This window comes from Nomascus leucogenys, chromosome 3 (assembly GCF_006542625.1).
Source record: "Nomascus leucogenys isolate Asia chromosome 3, Asia_NLE_v1, whole genome shotgun sequence".
In the NCBI taxonomy this organism is placed as follows: domain Eukaryota; kingdom Metazoa; phylum Chordata; class Mammalia; order Primates; family Hylobatidae; genus Nomascus; species Nomascus leucogenys.
In genome coordinates, this window is record NC_044383.1 from 155748273 (window position 1) to 155769993 (window position 21721).

Here is a 21721-nt window from a genome sequence, read left to right on the forward strand (position 1 = left end):
TGACCCCACATTGCAGCCGGGAACTGCAGCCCCAGCCCACCTGCATGGCTAATGAGTTCAAGCTGCACAACAACAGAAGTTTCAGATGAACAGAAGGAAGAAGCGAAGGTTGGCGGTTTCGCTGGGAGTTAAATCGGGGCAACGATTCCCTAGGAAGTTCAGAATGTCCCTCCCTCAGGCTGTCTCCAAAGACTGCCATTCAACTAAAGGGCAAGAGTCCGAGGTCAGTCCAGCTCTTCCCTGGCAGCCGTGGGTTGGGGGGACAACCCCAGGCCTCCACCCTCTCTTATTTTCCTGAGATCCTGTGATTAATGGGAATGTCGGGTGAATGCCTGGATTCTCAGGATTAAGCCTTATTGCAAATCTAGAAGAAATCAGCCCTGCTGAAACACGGCACACCTTCAAACTCCACTGGTGCCGAGTTGTACCCAGCCTTTGTTCAGCATCCCTGGATGCCTGGACCTCTCGCTGGAACTCAACACCCCAAGCTCTGCAGGGTGCCCTCTCGCCAGGCTGGAGATGCAGATGCATCTCAGGCTGCCAGGAACCCGCACTCTGCATCCCACCAACATGGGCATCCCCAGGAGTTGCCCTAACCAAGGAAACGCCACGGAAACATCACCACAGCATCAAAGCCAGTGGCCGTCACACACCGGAGCCCAGAGCCTGGACACAGAGGCGAAAACGAATCGGTCTAAAACGAAAATCCACCAGGATGTGAACATGTTTTCCCGAAGTTGATGGAGGAAACCACAGAGCAAGGGTCAGACCTGACACCTGCACTCGCTGAAGGTCACAGGCTGCGGAAATGCCAACGCCAGGTCGCCACAGGTGGGGGGCCCTGACAGCGCAGGTAGAAGCTGCAGCCCCCTCTGCAACCTCAGTGTGGCTCTGCCGTCTAACTGCTGCCCAAACCAAGGGTTCCCATTTTTGACCCAGCATGTTCCCTGTAAAACACTTCCGGATGCTTAGTTGAAATTTCCCAACTATAGGAGAACCAGAGTGTCATCTCCCCTCTCTGTCTGTGAGATGAAACCTGAGGACCACAGAGCTGTGTCAGCTGTGGGTTTTATCCCCCTCCGGACTCCCTGGGTGTGCAGCCACAAGCAGGCCAGCAAGTGTCTTGACTGTAATTACCCTTGAGAAGTCACGGGTCTCGGCCCAGGGCAGTACAGACACCACTGAGAGCCACAGGGATCCACCTCTTAGCTGAGCAGCCAGGATAATAATTCAAGAAGTGAATTCAAGAAGCGTTAAGTTCATAATAGGATAAAAACGTAAGCCTGTGGCAGCAGGAAAACGTGCGGAGAGAATGGGGTGTAGTTACTGCTCTTAGCACATGGTGGGGCATTGTGGATCTTGTAAATCTGATAAGAAAAAAAAAAAACCTGATACAAATACTAATTCAGTACATCTCATCCTTTAAATTTACTGACCATGTGTTCAATAAGCACTCAGTGTGTGCCAAGAACCAGGCAGGAAGTGGAGGAAAGCAATGAAAAGACATCACAAGGACCCCGGGGAGCTCGCAGTCCAAAGAGGAGACAGGCACACCACCCAACACTGACCGGCGATGGAGGGTGGAGGGCTTCCTGGAGGAGGTGACTGTGAGCTGGGATTGAAGGATGAATAGGAGTTTCTGTAAGGAAAATGGTGTGTTCAGAAAACAATTCACACAACAATATCCCTTCCAGTGTGTGCAGTGAGGTCTCTCCAGCCCAGCCCAGGGGTGCTGTGTACAGGATCCATCAAAGTCCCTCCAGCCCGGCCTGGGAATGCTGTGTGCTGGGTCCACTGAGGTTGTCTCGGGAGTGGCCAAGCCCAGCTCTGGTCCTTCCTATCTTCTGACACCCGGGGGCAAACAGGGCCCTGCCTTCACACAGACGCCTCTTGAGTGCCAGAAGAGGCTTTTCACTCCAGAACCCTTTTCCTCTGTGGGCCTGGTGGGCACCAGGCTGCAGAAGCTTCTGTGCGGCCATCTGTCAGCATCCATCTCCAACGCAGGTGGAATGCAGCTCTTTGTCAGGCTGGATTGTCCGGGCCACCCACTGTCGGGGCCTAGCAGCTTCCTCAGGGCTGTGCAGCCTCACCACGTGCTGCCAAGTCTGGTCTCTGCCTCTGGTCATGCCCACTTCCCACATGGGAGGGTGCAGGTGCAACCCCAGGCACTGGTGCCATGGCCTCCAGCCACTCAAAATGCCCTGTGGAATGTGCCTGTGTGGGTTTAGTGTGTCTTGATGCTTTGGCAACATGAAGAGCTGTACATTCGTTCTTTCTGTAGGAAGCACTTCATATGAGAGACAGAACTCTCTAGAACGCATGACGTACCTCTGAGAAATGAAGACCTGATTCACGCACACAACAGGTGTGATCGAAGGCACTCTGTGCAGGAAAATGACGAAGGAAACTCCCAGCCAGGGGCAGCACTTGCACTTCCTGAAGTTCACCAAGAATAAAACACGATACTCTTACTTCATGATACGGGTCTCTTTCAAAGACTCTAGTGCTCTACAAACACATTATTGCATTTAAGTTAACAAGATTCTATTGGGTAGATACTGGCAATGTTTCTCAGTTTCCATCAGAAAACTGGGCTGTATGAATTCTGGAGACTTGCCAAAAGTAACAATAAACCAAAAACACATCTTGCCTTCATTACCAAAATCCATGAGGAACTGCTGTGTTAGGCAATTTTAGTATATCGGAAAGCCCCTCGGCACGCCGTCCACCCCTCCCTGCCCCTGTGTGAGTGGCAACCACTGGGATGCCTCCTCTGCAGTGCTCACAGGGAGAGACCATGGAACCGAGCCCCTGTGTCCTGCACACCACACCAGCCAGCCGTGACCACTCCCTCGTCGGCGACCAGGTAGGTCGGACACCTGAGTGCCCCACAGTGTTTTTAACCAGAATTCGTTTCTGGTGCCCTCTTCTCAGCTGAGGGTGCATTTTTGTCCTTGTCAGTTTTGTCTGTCTGAGACCCAAGATCTCTCTGGACCATGTCTCACCTGAGGGGCACAAGCCTGGTGGTGGATTGGCAGAGCAGTGACACAGGTGAGCATCCCCACAGGAAAATGCTCCAAAATCGGAAATGTTTTGAGCCTCAACATGACACCACAAGTGAAAAACTCCACCAGTCCTCATGTGATAGGTCACGGTGAAAACACAGTCAGCACTTTGCTTCACACACGAGTTATTTAAAATGTTGTATAAAATGACCTGCGGGCTATGTGTACGAAACATAAATGCATTTCGTGTTTAGATTTGGGTCCCGTCTCAAGATATCTCATTATGTTTATGCAAATATTCCAAAATCCCCCAAAAAACCCAAAATTCAAGGCATTTCTGGTCCCAAGCACTTCAGATAAGAGACCCTCAGCCTGTGCTGAAGCGGCTGCCGCTGCCCCTACAAGAGCAGAACAGTTTCTCACGAGCAAAGCCACTGGGACCCAGGGGTGGGGAGCGAATCTCAGCTAGAAGCCCCCTGTGGCACTGAGTCTCACCGCCCGCAAGTCCCAGCCTGAACTGCTTTCCCAGGCCTTCGAAAGAAGGAAGCTGCTATTTCTGGCAAGGCCGGGGAGGACCGTTAACCTGGGGGCCTGCTGTAACTCAACGAAACATGGAGAGGACTTCTGTGCCGACCCCAAAGCAATGCTTTTCCAACGCGAATGTGCAAGAAACCGCCTGGGTCTGCTTAAAATGCAGGTTCAGATTCAGGAGAAACCAGCACCCAGGTGGCGCCGAGGTCGACAGATGCTGGAATCTCATCCCTGAATTCTCAATGTTCGCTTCCCTCAGAAAGACTTAGTAGAACGATCATGCGTAATACCTGACTCTATTACTATTCTGAAGACTGATGTGATATTATATTTTGTATACTTTGAATGTGTTGGAAAGCAGACAAAATGTAAGTTGCGACTGTGAAATGAATTACATGCTAGAATCGCTAGTCCCAGTCACTAAAATTGTGGCACCCCAAAGGCATGAGAAGAGAAAGATGAAAAGTGAGACACTCCTCATTCTTAGTTCTTGTATCTCTCTTTCCTGTTCCTTTATTTCATCCCATGTTTCTCTTCATATGAAACTGTGCGCAAGGTGTAGCTGCACCCCCACCCAGGCCGGTGGAGAGACCCCATCTTCTTTTGGAGGTTACCTGTGAAAGTCAATGATGCCAGCTACAAACAATAGACTGGCATGTTTATTTGGAGTGACTGCATCAAATGGAAACCAAGGTCCTGTCTCCAGGCAGACAGCTGCTCCCATCTGTCTGTGCCCATGGCACAGGTGGGGCCTTCTGTGGGCTGCAGCCAGCACCAACCAGTACATCTAGTTGACCACAATGGGCAAAAGTAAAACTTCATGCCAATAAATGGCCAAATCAAAATAGAATTTCTTTTTCTGGCTGATCTCTGCCACACAAAGACCTGTCTTCAGAATTGGCTGAGTCAAGCACCCAGCCTGCCCTTGTCCAGCCCCTGCGAAGGGAGGTAGGATGGAGCCGTCTGGCATGGGCCACGTGCACTGGCCAGTGTGGTGTCTCTACCTGCTGAAGGCCAGCACTTTGAAAACAGCATTGCAGTTTCCGGCTCACACTAAGGAGTCAGTTTGCAGATTCTGCTGGAGGACTGGCCACTATTCGAGATTCTGTAAGATATTCCAAGACATCTAACACATGGTTCCTGCCCTCAGACAGCTTATAATCTGCTCAGGCACAAACATTAAAATGCACACAGCAACATAAGGCTAAATGTAACTACTGCCAGCTTGCTCCGTAGAACAGACCCTAACTGCCGAAAAATCTCAGCTGGAGTGAGGGATTCCTGCCTGGGGTACCAATAAGCTGCCTATAAACTTATTCACAGCTGGGATCAGCTGAGCCTTGAAAAATAGATACAATTTGACTCAGAAAGCACTTTTTCTGGGTGGAACCCAGGCAGTGACTGAGAATATGAAGTGTGTCTCTGCTAAGCACTTTTACACATATTTATCTCGTTTAACCCTCACAGCAGCACTGCACACTTGGACCTGGACCTGAGAGAGCCCAGAACCCCAGTAGCAGCTATTACCCCCATGTTTCCAATGGGGAAACAGTTCTGAGAACTTGAATCACCTCACCAAGGGGACAGAGCTAACGGCAGAGTTACGCCGACCCACAGTTGCTGTGTGACGCTCCGGCCCTTCTGCTGCTACTGGGGTTCTGGGCTCTCTCAGGTCCAGGTCCAAACCCTAAAGAGAAATAAAACACTCAGTGATGTGGGCCAGGCCCCACCTGAGTGTCACGAAACCAAAGAGGGTTCACAGTCCCCAGGAACCCTGCCCTGCTGCCGAAAACGGGCCATCCCGCGAGGGAAATGACACATAATTCCCTCCAATCTCATCATTAGTGGCCTGCTCGGTTAGCCACGGCCAAAAAGAGGAAATCTCAGGGAAACATTCATTTCTTCTGCCCTAAGCCCTGCAGCCATGATTGCTTTTATAAGCAAATTGTCTGCTTCATAAAAATGTTTAAAGCATTTATTGTATTTTTCTGATACACACAGTTATTGTTTTAAAAAACCTTTTAATTACAGAAAAAGCACAAAGAAGAAAATTAATCCCTAGGCAACTAGTCTGAACCACAGCCTTAGACCAGTTGACAACTTTGAAGCTTCAGGTAAAAGATTAAGAAATCCCGAAGGGATAACTGGGCAAGAATGGCGTCCGTGTCTCTGTTAGGACCTACAGCCAGTAAGAAGAGCATAAGATTCAAGCCGGACGGGTCACGGCCACATCACCAAGGAACACTTTACCCTGAGTTTCCAGTTTCTCCATCTGGAGTAAAAAACCTGCCAGCCTTTTAGAATCGTGAGGAGCAGAGACCGTTTACGCCAAGCGCCAAGCTTAGTGCCTGGTACACAGTCGGCAATGATGTTTATCGATCCAGCTTTCTCGAAATGCTTTGGAGGCAGAATAATTTTTCCAGAATTTCCATGAGTCCTCCAAAGTTCTGAGTCCTAATGTGAATTTGCAAAAATGAAATTAATTCCTGGCACCTCCTCCCTGCCCTGGGGCCCAGGAAGCCTCCTTCTCAAAGCCCTCAGAAGCCCCGGGAAACCCTGGGGCGTCTGGGCACCTTCTGACTGCACCCCAGTGAGTTCAGGCAGAGGACGACGCAGTCTGCAGATGGCTGGAGCCCATCGACCTTCCTGGAAGTGGAAGTCCTGATGGGAATCCCCGCGCTGTCATCCACCCTTCTTACAGAAAGGGTCAGAGTTCATTACCCATTCCATGCCCTGCAGAAACCAGGGTCTTTACTTTGGGCTGGCATGATACCAAATCAGATTTGCACACTGGTTGACTAACTCAACAGCTTTCTTTGGCAGTTAAGTGTGACTTCCATCAACCAAATGGTAAAACATTAAAGTAAAAATAAATGCAGGTTCTATGGAAAAAACAATTAAAAAATGGCCTTTGATGTTCCTGATACATTCTGACAATCCTAGAGATTTAAAAAGCAGCATAAGGGATTATTTATTACATAAAAAGGTCAAACAAATTGATAGAAAAATGTATCAATAAGAAATCCATTAGTATGATTTAGATAAACATGGAGAAAAATTGTAAATCTTAATGAGAAAATAGCCAGACTTGCTCATGGTCAAATAATGTAATTAAATAATTATTTATTTCACTATGTTACAAAAATGTAATGATAAATTGTGGTGAAATGCATCCTTATATATTAGTGATACTGAAGCTTGTTCAATGCGGAGAGGAGAGACGTGGCAATGTGTATCGAGAAACAAAATTATGTTTATGTCCTTTGACCCAGTAATTAACATGGCATGAGGGAGAGGCATATATTGGTCATAGTGTCATTTATAGAAGAGAGAATTTTCAAAATAAATGCCTGATGAAGTATTAAGCAGCCTTTTCCAATTATGGTTTTGAAGACTATGTAGCAACTTAGAAATTGCAGATAACAGACAGAGTAAAAAGAAAAGCAGGATGTAAAAATTGTTCCTGGACTATGATTGCAACTTTCTAAGATGTGCACATAGGAAAAAGAAGTGCAAGAAAAGTGGCGAATGACTGTAGTTACGAATACTAGGATTGGGCCGAGCATAGTGGTTCACACCTGTAATTCCAGCACTTTGGGAGGCCGAGGCGGGCGGATCATGAAGTGAGGAGATTGAGACCATCCTGGCTAACACAGTAGAAACCCCGTCTCTACTGAAAATACAAAAAATTAGCCGGGCGTGGTGGCGGGCACCTGTAGACCCAGCTACTCAGGAGGCTGAGGCAGGAGAATGGCGTGAACCGGGGAGGCGGAGCTTGCAGTGAGCCGAGATTGCGCCACTGCACTCCAGCCTGGGCGACAGAGCGAGACTCCGTCTCAAAAAAAAAAAAAAAAAAAAAAAAAAAAAGAATACTAGGATTGAAAAGTTTTCTTCCAAACTTCCTGTGACATGGTTTTTTCAATCTAGGATTTAAAACAAAAATTATGCTTTACAGCAAAGGAGAGTTTGGGTTTTCACTCCCGGAGGTGTTCGGAGGCCACGGCAGCCCACACCATGCCCAGATGGAACCACCACCTGTGCCTCTGACGCCACTGTTCTGGGAGCTGCCCCCAAGGCAGCTGTGCAGATACCAGACGCTGCTCCTGGTTGAGGATGAAAATATGAATAAACGGGCTCTTCAAGGACAGCGTGACAATATTAAATAAATGTTGCATAATGCAAACACTGCACCTAGGTAAAGCCCCTTACAAAATTGATTTATTTTGATCTGTTTTAAATTTAAAGGTTTGTAATGCGGAATTACCGTGCTGGATAATTGCCCACACACCACATTCTACTGAGTTGAATAACATTCCATGTATAATTCAGAGCTGTATCTAATTTCTTAAATACAACCTTTTTTTTTCAAATTTATGTTACTCCATAAAAAGCAACTCTTCACAGTAACAATTATAAGTACAAAATATGAAAATATTTTCTGTACCTTTTCCCAAAATTTCACTAAATCTTGAAAACAGACCTTAAGAATATGTTTTCCGTACTTACATATCTCCCTCCTGTCTCCTCTGCTGCAGCTCTTTTGGACTTGAAGGCCTTGATTTTATTGGGATTAATAAAATATGTTTATATACATGATTTATAAAAAGTAAAACAAGGCCAGGCGTGGTGGCTCATGCCTATAATTCCAACACTGGGAGGCCAAGGCAGGAGGATCACTTGAGGCCAGGAGTTTGAGACCAGCCTTGGCAACATACTGAGATCCCATCTCTACCAAAGGGAAAAAAAATTGTTTTAATGAGCTGGGCACGGTGGTGCCTGTGGTCCTAGCTCCTTGAGAGGCTGAGGGGGGTGGATTGCTTGAGCCCAGGAGGTTGAGGCTGCAATGAGCTGTGATTGCACCCCTGCACTCCCGCCTGGGCAATGGAGCAACACCCTGTGTCTATTTTTTTAAATAAAAGTAAAGCAAGACAACACGATGACTCTGCATCCTAACACAAGTCACGTCCTGAGCTTCTGTAGAAAGAGCCCACCATGGCCATGCAGGACCTCATGGAGAATCAGCAGGTGCACAGGTGCACACTGCAGCTCCCGTCTGCGTCCTGGAAGCTTTGGGTCTTGGACAAATGAGGGCTAAGCCTGTGCAGTCAGTTCTCTCAGCCAGAGACTGAAGCAAGGAACTGAAACCACCACCAAAGAACCTTGAGGAAATGTGCCCATCCTCGCTCCTTGGGAAAATGTGGATCGTTAACGTGACCAAGCAGAACGGCGCAGCAGCCTCCCTCCTGTTAAATCCACGTTGTATTCATCCTGGGGGTGCCTAAAACGTCGCAGCCTCAATTCCTCAATCTCCATCAGATTCTTGGGAACCAAGGGGAGGGAAGGGTGGTGCTGACTGCCCAAGGCTCAGCCCTCCAGGCCTTTCCAGAGCACCAGGGCCGCCATCTCCCTCCTTGGAGCAGCGTTGCATGGCTCCACCTGGGCCAGGGTTCGAAAATTTGAGGTGCTCTCAAGCTCAGAGTTTGCGGGAGCCCTTGCCCCGCTGGCTGCTGTAAAAGTTTTGGTTAAAAGCTCTGAACTGAACGTCCTTCCCGCGTCCCCTCAGAGACTCCAGAGGCACACTCACCCCCAGAGTGAAGCAGCAGACAGAACCCAGGACCTTCTCTGCACTCACACGGGAGAGAAGCATGCACGGGAGGCTGAGCCCGAAGCGTCATTTCCTAAAAAGAAGGTGCTCCTCCACTGCAGCTGCCGCTCTTCCCTCAGCCCCATCAGCAGGAAGTCGGCTCTTTAAAGAGTTTTAAATCAGCAGTAAATCACAGTTTCTAAAGCTGTAGCACTGATTGCAGCGAACCCTCCAGACTGGGCAGCACGTGTGCCCGTCAGGAGCAGCAGCCGCTGAGACTGTGATTCTCCTGCAGCTGTGGGGAAACAGAAGTCCAGTGTTTATCCAGATGCATCATTTGCAACTATTCACTCATGTGAATTAATAACAAGGAAAGCACACACAGGTGGGGGAAGCCCGAGCTTCGCCCCACACGGTGTGCCCCTGCTGTGTGACCTCAGGCCAGTCCCTCAGCAACTCACGCTTTTTTCTTTAGGGAGGGGGTCTTGCTTGTTGCCTCGGCTGGAGTGTAGTGGTGCAGTCATAGTTCACTGCAGCCTTGAACTCCTGGGCTCCAGCCATCCTGCCACCTCAGCTTCCCAAGTAGCTCAGACTACAGGCGTGTGCCACCACACCTGGCTAATTTGTGTATCTGTTTTTTTTTTTTTAGAGATGTGGTCTTGCCACATTGCCCAGGCTGGGCTCGAACAATTCTCCTGCCTCGTCCCAAAGCGTCGGGATTCCAGGCGTGAGCCACGGCACGAGCCTACTCACACGTTTTGAAGCTTCCTTGCCACACTGACACTCTTGTATTCTCTTCTATTCTCTGCACTAAATTATGAGAAAGAATTGAGATTTTTTTCAGGGATCTGAACCAAATTGTACAACACTGGTCTACAACACGCACACACACGCCCCGTGAAACAGCTTTTACCTTTCAGAGCATAATCGGGACATTGTAGGGCGTTCTATGTAGTTTTAAAGGAGTGGACAAGGTACTCACGTCCACCAGCAAAGACAGGAGACAAGGGATTCAGGGGCAGGGTGACATTTGGAGGGAAAGGGAAGGGTCCTCCACCCACAGGCCCTGCAGGAAACGCTCGCGGTGGGAGGCGACCTGGGCCTTGCTCATCACCTCCCTTCTGGTCAGGACCCCACAGCGGGACAGCGTGAGCCCACGCGCTTGTGTTCTGAGCAACGTCACCTCAGCACCTCCGCAGATACGCAGCGGCCAGGCGGTCCCAGGCTCCACAGGCAGAGACTCGGCTTGGGTGTTGGCTGTTTGTTTTTTCCAATATCCACCTCCCTTGAAATCAGGACTTTGAAACTTCGTTTTGCAGAGACCGTTTCCCTGCACTCTACTGAAGTAATTACCAGTTCTTTTCCCGACCTTTGCTGACCCCAGGGAAGTGCTTTTTTTTCACATTTCCATTCTGGGATTTCTGTGATCTCCTGGATCCACTGCCTGCACTTCCTTGGAAAGACCCAAACCAGAGGAGGCAGAGGGTTCCCTTCAGCAAACACGCTGGGCCCCTGCAGTCGCAAGGCACAGAGAGCATGGGGGTCCCACGTTCTCCGCAGGGTCCCTGCAGTCTGGAGGTGCAGGGAGTGCATAGCTGTTACACATCCGATGGCAAGGGTGCCAACTGTGATCAGGGGGCCTCATGAAATGGATTTAGACTCAGTTTCCCCATCTGTGAACTGAAAGGCTGGGAGAGGTGATTTCTCCACCCAGGGGGCCTCCAGTCCTGGTGCATTGGGGCCATTCTTGGAACACCCAGGGGCCCTTCTAACAGCGGATTAAACATGCACTCACCGGTCCCTGCCACACAGAACGCGACACTTCTGCATGAGTGCTGAGGGGTCTGGGTGGGAGCAATGGGCAGCCGACACCCTTGGAAAAAGCTTCCACACACGAGGCAGGACGAAGAGGAATACAGCCGCGTGTTCTGAAAGATGCATGTGAGGTGATTTTGTCACTGTGTTAACATCACCGAGGACACACACACACCTAGTGTAGCCCACTGCACACCCAGGCCATACGCGGGAGGCTGTTGCTCCCAGGCTACAAACCTGCACAGTGCTGAATACTGCAGCCAATTGTCACACAATGGTAAGTATTTGTGCACCTAAACATATCTAAAAATAGAAAAGAAGTACAGTAAAAACAAGATATAAAAGATGAAAAATGGTACAACCGTGCAAGGCACTTGCCATGAATGAAGCTTGGCCTGGAAGCTGCTCTAGTGAGTCAGCAAGTGAGTGGGGAGTGAGTGGGAAGCCAGGACATGACCATACGCTGCTTTAGGCTTTATACACACTGCACACGCAGGCTGCTCCGGTGAGTCCATGAGCGAGTGGGGAGTGAGTGGGAAGCCAGGACATGACCGTACACTGCTTTAGGCTTTAAATACACCACACACTTAGGCTACACTAAATCCATTGTTAAAAATTTCCTTCTCCAATAATAAATCAACCTTAGTTTACTGTAATCTTCTTGCTTTATAAACTTTTTAATTTTTTAACTCTTTGACTCTTATAATAACATGTAGCTTAAGATACAAACATGTTGTACAGCTGCACAAAAATTCTTTCTTTCTTTATATCCTTATTCTATTAGCTTTTTTCTGTTTAAAACATTTTAACTTTTTGAACTTTTTTGTTAAGAAACTAAGACACACACATTATCCTAGGCCTGCACGGAGTCAAGATCATCAATATCACCGTCTTTCCCTCCACATCTGGTCTCACTGGAAGGTGTCTGAGGGCAGTGACGCACGGAGCTGTCATCTCCTGTGATAACACGGTTTCTCCTGGACGCCTCCCGCAGGACCTACCTGAGGCTGCTTTACAGTTAACTTTTTTTTTAATAAGCAGAAGGAATGCACTCTAAAATAATGACTAAAGGTTTGGTATAGTAAATACACAGCCGGGAACAAAGTTTATTAACATTATCTGGTCGTGTGCGCTGTGCACGACCACATGTGCTGGACTAGTACCCAGCTGGCAGCACAGCGGGCTTGTTCATGCCGGCGTCGCACAGGCGCGGGAGCCACGTGTTGTGCTGTGACGTGACAGCCAGGTGACAGCCAAGGGACCAGACACTTTCAACTCCGTGACAATCTTCCGGCGCCACCGCCCCCTGTGGGGTGTGCCATTGACGGCAAAGTCCCTGTTTGGTGCTGGGCTGTATCTGAGCACCTCAGCTCTGCAGAAGGGGTCTAACCAATCTAAATTCTGAAACTGGCCCATTTCATCAGCGTTCTTGGGAAAATGAGGCAAAATAGACTTGGACATTTCAGAGAAAACATTCAGTATTAGTCAGTATGTTTATCTGACATTATTTACAATCCCTCCAATTACAAGCAGTTAGAAGAGGAGAAGGAGGTCAGCTGGCCATGGCAGGGAACAGGGCCTCCTCTCCTGATCTTTCCCATCTCAGCAAAATGCCCCATTGTGTGGCGCAGGGGAAGTTGAAGTCGAAAGCCTGGCGTGGGGAAGCAGCTGCTTGGCCATTGTTTAATCTGAGCTAAGGCAATGTCACCACGCCCAATTATGTGGCCGCAATTTGGGTTACAGTTGCTTTGGTCAATATGATCACTTTCTTTTTTGTTTTTCAAAAAGGTCAAAGGTTGGGGGCTGGAGGCTGAAGCAGTCGGGCAGTGAGGGGATTGGGGACCCAGAGACTGGTTTCTTGGAAAACACCCGCAGGAAAAAGATACTCTGTCACAAAATATCAATGCCAGCCAGATGTCACCAGTCTTTTTTTTTGCATGTGTTTCTTAACAGCTGGTAAGAATATCAGCTCAAATTATTCACCACAAGCACACACTTTCTGTTTGTCTCCAGATAAAGGGATTTAAAATCCCGTTTGTCAGTGAGGGAAGGTGGAAACTGTGGAATGGATCTTTCTGGACCAAAAGGTAGGTGACTCCCCCCTTCCCCGCTGCCCGGCCACAGCCCAGAGAGACAGAAAGGTGGAGACTCACGGCCAGGGCCGCACGCAGGCCTGTGTTGTCTGCTTCCTGGGACGGTCCCCTGCGTCCAGCACACCCACGGGCCAGTTTTTAGCAGGCCCAGTGTGGCCACCTGTCTGGGAAGGCCGGACAGTCGTTCCTGTCTATGACACCAGTCTCCTACGTTGAGCTGCCTCCTGTAATTCCCTGCAGGATCTGTAATCACACGGCGTCTGGTCTGGGCGCCGGCCACACGTCCGCTCACCCATGCTGTCTCCGACTCCCCCCAGTTCCATGTGCAGCTCCCTCATGGCGTCTTTTTGGAAGGGCCATTTTCCATATCATTTATACCGTCTGGGTGCTTTGAATCCAAAAGATTCTCGGAAAATACTTACCGAAAAAAAAAATGTATAACAGATGTGCCTTTGAAAAATTCATTTGATTGATGGTAATAAAAGGCTCTGTAGTGGGCTGAGAGGTGTTCCTTCAAAATCCATGTCCCCCCAGAGCCTCGTGATGTGAGCTCGTGTGGAAACGGGTCTCCGCAGATAGTTGAGAGTGGAGATGAGATTGAGCTGGATGAGGGTCAGCCTGGAATCCAGTGACTGGTGTTCTTATAAGGACACGAGACACAGAGGCAGGGGAAGAAGGCTGTGGAAGAGGGAGGCAGAGATCAAGGTGATGCACCCACAAGCCAAGGGCACCAGGATCTCACAGCACTCAAAGCTGGGAGAGGCCTGGAGCAGAGTCTCCCTGACAGCCACAGAGGAGCCAGCCCCGCCCACACCCACATCCCGGAATTCTGATCTCTGGGACTGTAAGGAAATGAATTTCGGTTGCGTAGAGGAGGTAATTTGCCATGGCAGCCCGCAGGGACTCACTTGGTGTACAAGGAGGAGGAAAGTACCCACTACTCCTAAGATAGAGCAGCCACACCCGAGGTAAAAGGGCACCCCATACCTGGAACAGCCCCCACTGCCCGCGGTGACCATCAGTACTTGTCACTGAATGGATTCAGAACTCGGCAACCTCACCACCTGCTAAGGAAGCCCTGTGGGAGGATGAGTCCCTGTCTCCTAGGTGTGAACCCGTACCCCATCCGCTGCCTGCAGCCCCCCGGGAGGAAAGGTGATATCTGGGGTGCCAGGGCCCTTGGCCTGTGGGGCAAAAGCTGGGCGGAGCGGGCTGACTGAGGCAGGAAACGTGAGCAGCTGTCCAGAGAAGTTGGCCCCCAAAGCATGAGTCTTTACTAGCAGCCCGAGAGCTGGCTGCTGGCAGTCACTGGACAATTCCCACTTCACTTTGAGCTGATAAATGGCAGGAAAAGTGCCCACCAGGAAGCCTGGGAACTCGGCAGGTGGTTATGACGACAAGGCTCAGAGACCAGGTCACACTGGCTGGGGCCACTTGCTAAGAAAAAGGCAGGCCACTAAATCCCTCCCTAAAACCCAGTCAGTGTGGACAACGGGATTCTACCTAATGCCTTGGGGACACGAGAGGTAAGTGTGCTCTTGTTTCTTAGGTGACATTCTTTTTTAATCTTAAAAATATCTGTTGCCACCATTTGACTGTATGGCCCCAAGTAGCTTTCATTCCCACAGGTTTAACACATTGTGAGCAAATAGCGCCCATTACTACAAACGCCTGTGAGGGAGAAAAGCCCACAGCCTTCCCCACAGGAGCATGTGTGATGCGGGGTGGGGACCCTGTACCTGCTCATATGTGTGGAGAAAGTGGGACGTCTGTAATCCTCCACCTCAGGAACTAGCTGACTTGACTTGGACCCAGCTTTTCAGGAGGCACAAAACACGAATGAGAATCAAGTACAGAAGCCCTTAGTGTTCCGGTCGCTCCGCGTCTAAGAGCTGTGGTGGGCGCCACAGAGCCTGCTGCTAATGCAGATCCCAGTTTGGCAAACACCGGGGCCTCACTTTATCTCTTGTGGGGAGTGCACGCACCTCACATCTGTCTCGCGGACCATAAACGCTCTCCCGAGAATCATGTTGACTCTGCTCACCGATCCCAGGCCCAGCACAGAGACACACCGTAAACACCTGTGGAGGCAGCGTGGGCAGCCCCAGCCCAGCGACTCTGGGGCTCCTCAGAAGACAGGGCCCTCCCCCAGCCACGCCGGGAATGCGGCATGACAGCAGATCAGGAAATGGGGCAGAAGCCCCTGAAACCCTCGGAGTCAGGTCACAGGGCGGGTGCTCACCCACCCCCAATGCCTGAGGGTGACATTTGACAGTTTACACACGGTCTCTGAGCGCCTGTTTTAGCCTGGGTTTGTAAAGGAGTCAAGAATTCATCTCAGAAAGCTGCCAGTAGACAACCAAATGCTATTTCAAAGCAACTGCAGGGGTTAGTAATTGAGATTTTTTTTTATCCCTCTAACTTGCTACTTCCCTAGTTCTGCGGCAGGCCTCTTGACTCCGCTTATAAATACTAAAACTGTTGCTGTAATAAGAAAAAACAAGAAACATTCTTTGAATATTTCAGAGCAAAATGCTTGTGAAAGCCCTTAGTTTCCCCACAGAAAACGTATTTAAAAGAAGAGCCGTGAATCGGCGGCAGCTGCTCCCAGCACCTGTTCCCCGTTCCCATCATTGAAGTTCTCGTGGCATTTTGGAAAGAACTGAGCAGTTTTCCTAGAGAAATACTCTGGGTTCTGGATTACACAGTTGACTGCACTCAACTGTTGGCTGAGACAAAGGGGCCTGAGAGGTGTACCCGTGCGCAGAGCTCCGCACCCCGAAACCGCTCAGGGCACGGACCGCGGTGATGTGCCACCTCCCGCCCGGCACCCACTGAAGCGTCCTGCTCACTTCTTCGCATGGATGGCGGTGTGGGGCCAGGGGACACGTGGCATCATTTGCCCATGCCATTTTCACTTTTTTTGTTTGTTTTTGTTTTTTTGAGACAGTCTCGCCCTGTCACTCAGGCTGGAATGCAGTGGCACAATCTCAGCTCACAGCAACCTCTGCCTCCCAGGTTCAAGCAATTCTCCTCCCTCAGCCTCCCAAGTAGCTGGGATTACAGGTGCACACCACCATGCCTGGCTATTTTTATTTTATTTTATTATTATTATTATTATTATTGAAACGGAGTCTCACTCTGTCACCCAGGCTGGAGTACAGTGGCATGATCTCAGCTCACTGCAACCTCTGCCTCCCAGGTTCAAGCAATTCTCCTGCCTCAGCCTCCCAAGTAGCTGGGATTACAGGCACACACCACCACACCCGGCTAATTTTTGTATTTTTAGTAGAAACGGGGTTTCACTATGTTGACCAGGCTGGTCTCAAACTCCTGACCTCAAGTGATCTACCCACCTCGGCCTCCCAAAGTGCTCAGATTACAGGCGTGAGCCACCACGCCCGGCCACTTTCTTCACTTTCATAGAATGTCTGGGCTAAGTCTTCAAGGCACAAGGGCATCAAGCTCTAATGAGCACACGAGGGCACTGCTGCAGATGGCCGGGGGGGCAGGCGGAGGCCACCATGCACCCTCCCTCTTCATCGGCTCACAGCCCCTCCTGGACAGCTCTCGCTGCCATCACAAGCTGAGCGGCTTACAAGACACACATTCATCCCCTCACGGTTCTGCAGGTCAGGAGCCTGACGAGGGTCCCACTGGGGTAAAAACCAAGGCGTCAGCAGGCTGGCTCCTTCCGGAGACCCGAGAGAACCTCTTCCTGCCTCTTCCTGTTTCTAGAGGCCGCCACACCCCTGCACTCCTGGCCCCGTCTCTGAGCCACAGTGCATCTCCAGCCTTGCTGACCCCCACCCCTGCCGCTGCCAAACTCCTCGAGGCCTCTGTCCCCTGTACAGACCCTGTTCTTCCACTGGGCTCCCCTGGGGAATCCAGGCTAATCTGCATCTCAGGGCCTGGGGCTTAATCCACAAAGTGCTGTTGGCTCTGGGGTTGGGAGGTGGGGGAGGCCGTGCCCAGGGTCCTTTCTTCTGTCTTCCACACCATTGATCCACATCATGTTCAAATGATCTTCTAAAAGGAATGGCTTCCCATCAGCCCACGTCACCGGCTTCACCCCACTGTTACCAGGAGCTGGTTCTTGTTGGGCTCTGGAGGCCAAGAAGGGGCTCCTTCCCTCTGCCCATCAGCAGGTTGCTTGGCACCGTAGGGTGGGCGCCCCTGTGAGATACAGCCTGGGGGCACGAGGCGGCCGCAGGCCTGGGCCCGGGCTACGGGCTGGGGAAGAGGGAGGATGAGGCGTGCAGACGCTGAAAGGGCGGCTGCAGAGACTTCTTTGTCCAGAAGTAACCCAGGGCGAGGAAGTCCCCGTGGGTGAGGACCACGCATGCCCGGTTGGCGCTGATGTGTGGGAAAATGACAAATGGTGCAAGCCACACGGGTCACACGCATCTCCTGTGCTAATCGTGGATTTTCATTTCCTCTGGAGACCCAAATGAGAAAGTAAAAGTGTACGCAGGAGTCAAACCCACTTTCTAGAATGTGGCTAATTTCTAGAGGCAGCTGGGTTTCCTGTGGAGAAGACAGGTTTGCCCACGCAGCATAGAGAGGAGACGGCTGTGCGGGCTCCAGCCCCCGGGGAAGTAGGACCCAGAGGTCACTGCGAGGAGGCTCCATGGGCCGCAGTGGCTCTGTGGAATCTGAGGAGCGTGGTCTCACGGCCACCTCCCCCTGCACCAGCCCTGTGGCCCAAGGTGATGTCTGTGTGCCTTGGTTTCCTGATGTGTAGAATGTAGCCGGCTGGAGGACAGGGAGCTGTTGGGTTCTTTGTGTGGAGCTCTCCAGAAGGCTGTTCAGGCTGTAGGCAAATTCCACAGGCCCTCGGCCTTCCCCACTGGTGAACTCGAGCTGAGCTGTGGGGGCGGTAGCCCCTTCGTGGAAGCTCAGTGTCCACAGGGACACCTGCAGCAAGGGAGGCAGAGCCAGGCAATATCCACGCAATGTGACGATATTTAGCAATCAGTCGGAAACTAAACTCAATATGATGGCTCAGAAGACTGGTGAGCCTAGGAGCCAGGACCCCAGGTGCCTTGATGCTGGAGAGAAGAACCTGGCTGAGATGCACCTGCAACTGTTTGGAGCCGGTGACCTTGGGCTCAGCACACCCTCACTGCTGGTGGACACAGTACCAGCGATGCCCCTCACGAGCAGCTGCAAGGCCCTCGGGCAGTGGCATGGGTGCCATCACTTCCTGCCAACCCCACATCCTCATTTCCCACGCTTCTCCTTCCACCTTCTGGGATCACTGGGACCTACTGCAGGACATGCCTCAGAGGGACAGAGGGAAGCAGACCACCCTTTTCTTCAGAGAGTTCATGGCCCAGGGAGGGAACGCTGGCTGGGGACAATCACAGAGCCTCTCTGGTGCCCAGCCAGCGACAGGGACCCTCGGGGCTGCGGGGGGAGAGGACGCCCCTGCCCTGGCCACAGAGGGTTGGGTTAGAGGTGAGCTGGGGCCGGAGAAGCCACGGGAGCCGTGTGACGCCTTCTCAGGAGGTGCTTCCGCAGCTTCGCCTCCTCTCGTCTTCCATGTGCAGGGAAGGACCAGCCGAGTGACAGCTGGGAGAGAAACCGATTGCCTCCCCTCGGGCTCTGGGCAAATGTCAACCTGCAGCTTTGAGTCTCTCCCTCTGGAATCTTCTACATGGGGTATAATAATGTTATTACATATGTTGGTTATTTACAGCACAACATGAAAAGGCAATTTGTAAGGATTGGCCCATCTAATCGGGGCGAATCACCAGTCTTCTGAGCCATCATATTGAGTTTAGTTTCCGACTGATTGCTAAATATCGTCACATTGCGTGGATATTGCCCGGCTCTGCCTCCCTTGCTGCAGGTGTCCCTGTGGACACTGAGCTTCCACGAAGGGGCTACCGCCCCCACAGCTCAGCTCGAGTTCACCAGTGGGGAAGGCCGAGGGCCTGTGGAATGAGGGCTCCATCCCCCCCGCAAGGAGTGAACAGCACTGAGGTTCCCGTCGCCGAGCCACAGCACTGTGCAAGCCCTCGATGGGCCATGGACGCCAGGCCCCAGCCCAACGCGCTTCCTTTGGCTCCTCCTGAACTGGGGGGCCTCGCCCCCGCCTTGCCAGGGCCCTGGCATCTGTCTCACTGGCCTTTCTCACCTGGTATTCCAGCAAGGAGGGCACTGCAGTTTTACCTCCCTTTGAGAGGCAAGAACTTCTCAACCCACAAGAAGAGGTGACCAGGTCCTGGGTGACTGTCAAATAAGCCTGGTCCAACTGGGAACGAGTCTTCTGGGCCCCAATTTCCCACACGGTATTCTTGTCTGACAAAATCACAGCCTTCCACGTTCAAGAATCTTCATCTCTCTATTTCAGGGAATGTTCCCTAAGCTCTCCCATCACTGAGCACTGCTGCCAACACCCCAGCGGCATGCTACCACTTTGGTCTGATGGAGAGAAGGGTTCAGAACCTCGTGCAAGTGGGAGGTAAGCAAGGGAACAAAGGCATCTTCCAGAGCCAAGGCGGGGGCCACACGAGTGTCTGTCTCAGTGAGATCCCACTGTCTTCCAGGGTTTGACACCGCAGCAGTAAGCCCCGGAGTGGCCCCACACCCGAAGATCCACAGGGGAAAAGGTGGATGTCTCAGCATGGGTTTGTAACATTGTTCTCTTGAATAAGCAGAGGATGCAGAATTAGGAGCAAGCATTCCGAGGGGTGGCCAGCTGTGGCTTCTGAGGGGCACCTGACCTTCCATCTGCCTTCTGAGCACCAGCTGCCCCAGGTGAGGTGCGTGGAGTTCCACAGCTGTGATGGGCCGTCGCCATGGAGAACAGTGGCTCACAATTGCTTTGATTTAAATTGAATTAAGGTGAAAATGAATCAGGGCATAACTCTCTTCTTTCAGGCAGATGTCTTTCTGAACCAGTGTATTTATGACTTAAAAAGTCACAAAAGTTTTGGGCCCAGGGATCGGGCAGGAAGGAAAGGCAGTGCGATGCAAGGAGGGACGTGTTAGAAATTGTATCCGGAACCACTGTGGCTTGTACTGAAGGAAGAAACTTCATATTTCTGCTTCTATTTCTACGACAACACCAAGGAAGGTGTGTGGGGTGGGGAGCAAGTACACACAGGTCTTTGGTATTACCAGTGGTCCAGGATTGTATAATTCTGTTTATTCTACCCATCCCACACCCTGACCCTGACTCAAGTCCTGCAGCCCCTTGGTGCCCTGAGCCCCCTCCCCTGCCTGTTCCCAAGCAATCAATTACCCTAAGACCCTGTTCTAGGTGTCGGCAGATGATGATGCGTTAATCAGACAAATAGGCCATGGGGTAGGCAGGGGTTGTGGGTGCTGCTTCCTGGTCCCTCTGGCAAACCAGAAGGGAGCTGCCTCCCCGCAGTCCCCACCCTGTCTCCAAGCTTCCCAGCAGAGCCCCACATCCAGCAACTGGGCCCAGCTTTAACCAGATGGAGGAGCAGCCTGACGTCCTGCCAGCCCCAGAGACAGATGTGGGCACAGGAAGGGGAGGCAGGGAGGAGAGGAAGCCAATAAAAAGCTGCTAGCATCCGTCAGGGTGACCCTTTGCAGAACCTGCGTCAGCCTGAGGACGCAGGGACAGGCTGTGCGGAGAAGCCGCTGTTAGCATCCGTCAGGGTGACCCTTTGCAGAACCTGCGTTACCCTGAGGACGCAGGGACAGGCTGTGCGGAGAAGCTGCTGCTAGTATCCATCAGGGTGACCCTTTGCAGAACCTGCGTCAGCCTGAGGACGCAGGGACAGGCTGTGCGGAGAAGCCGCTGGCCTTTGCCACTTGAAAGCTGGGTCCCTGCCGCCTTCCCACCCCAGGGCTCCGTCGGAGAAATTCTCACAGAACCCCTAAGCAATGCGTGGGGAAAGCACGGATGCCACCCGGAAGCACGCCGAGGAAGAGTCCATTCATGGGAACTTCCAGAGCTGGTCACAGAGGCCAAATGCACGATCAGCTGCACGGCAGGGGCTTGCCCGAAGGACCGGAACCTTGGTGAGCATCAGCGGAGGCCACTGTGTTTCCCCAAGAGTGACCCAGGGTGCCTTCAGGCCAGGCGCAGCTTCTTCTCATTTATCTCCACCACGCAGAGCGACGTGCAGCACAGACGAAGCACTCGGTGAACATTTAAATGAGTTTGTGGGATGCACCTAAAAGAAATAGAAGTTTTCCAGAGAATAAGCAGGTAGAAGCTAGACCCCACCAAAAAGATAGGCAGGCAGGCATTTGTTAAGTCCATTTCATCTCACCCTAGGGTTTTAACATCAAATTATCCCTGTCATGAAGAGGCATTTGTTACCCAAATTCTTATGCTCTTCAAGAGGGAGTAGAAAGGAAAAAAATATGAAAAGGGAGAAACAGTACAGACCCTACCTTCAAACTTACTACCCCCACCATACGCACACACAGACACACACACAGTAAATGACATCAGATATTTATCCAGTCTGCCATAAGACATCTGGCTCCACCTTATAAATGAGGAAAGCTTGGGCCAGCACAGTGGCTCACGCCTGTAAGTGCAGCACTTTGGTGGTCAAGATGGGAGGCTCACTTGAGCCCAGGAGTTTGAGATTAGCCTGGCAACATGGCAAAACCCCATCTCTCCAAAAAATACAAAAATTAGCTGGGCGTGGTGGTGGCACATGCCTGCGGTTTCAGCTACTCAGGAGGTTGAGGTGGGA

At 51.2% G+C, this 21721-nt stretch overlaps 1 long non-coding RNA gene across 1 annotated transcript; it reads right to left on the reverse strand.

Annotated features, from left to right (window-relative positions):
* Positions 1–1402: 1402 nt before the first annotated feature.
* Positions 1403–9235, reverse strand: LOC115832525. Its single transcript, XR_004028049.1, has 3 exons — positions 9121–9235; positions 5113–5223; positions 1403–2436 (listed from the first exon to the last, which is right to left on the reverse strand). It is a non-coding gene; the product is annotated as an uncharacterized LOC115832525 (long non-coding RNA).
* Between the last annotated feature and the right edge of the window lie 12486 nt (positions 9236–21721).